We start from the raw sequence: 599 nt of genomic DNA, 5'->3' as shown, positions 1-599 counted from the left end.
CCCACTAAACACAGTTATGTTATTGTTACATTACTGTTACACAATTCAACATAACAAGTAATGTTATGCTGATGTTACAAGTAACTTAAATGTAAGTTTCAATTTCCGCCTCAACAACGTAACAACGTAATGTTACATTTTACATAACAGTTATGTTACTCAATTACGTAAATATTGAAAAAAAAATTATTTTTTTAATTTTATTACATATTATTATTTTTAGAGTTTAATCTGTATTTACTATTCCGTATATTTTCTATTTAATTATTAATTACAATTTATACGCAGGTTTATAATTTTTAGAAATATTCGAAACTGAGATCCCTAGAATAGTAGACTTGTACGCTAACGCTGAGCTAATGATACATTGTAGAAAGAACTTATTCTTTCTATTATATATTCTATACCTTTTATGTCTAAACAAATACTGTAAAAACTGATTGAAATAATAATGTACATAAACAATAAATAATCCGCATTTTTTAAAAATACAGGGTGTTTAAATATTGAAAAAAATACAGTATAGATATATTTACGTATGCATGTTTTTTATATATACACTATTATTTGTTTTAATATATTGCCATTAAAAATTTCAA

This window comes from Wasmannia auropunctata, unplaced genomic scaffold (genome assembly GCF_000956235.1).
Source record: "Wasmannia auropunctata unplaced genomic scaffold, wasmannia.A_1.0 LD336083.1, whole genome shotgun sequence".
Classification (NCBI taxonomy): Eukaryota; Metazoa; Arthropoda; class Insecta; order Hymenoptera; family Formicidae; genus Wasmannia; species Wasmannia auropunctata.
Note: the sequence above shows the minus strand (reverse complement) of the source record.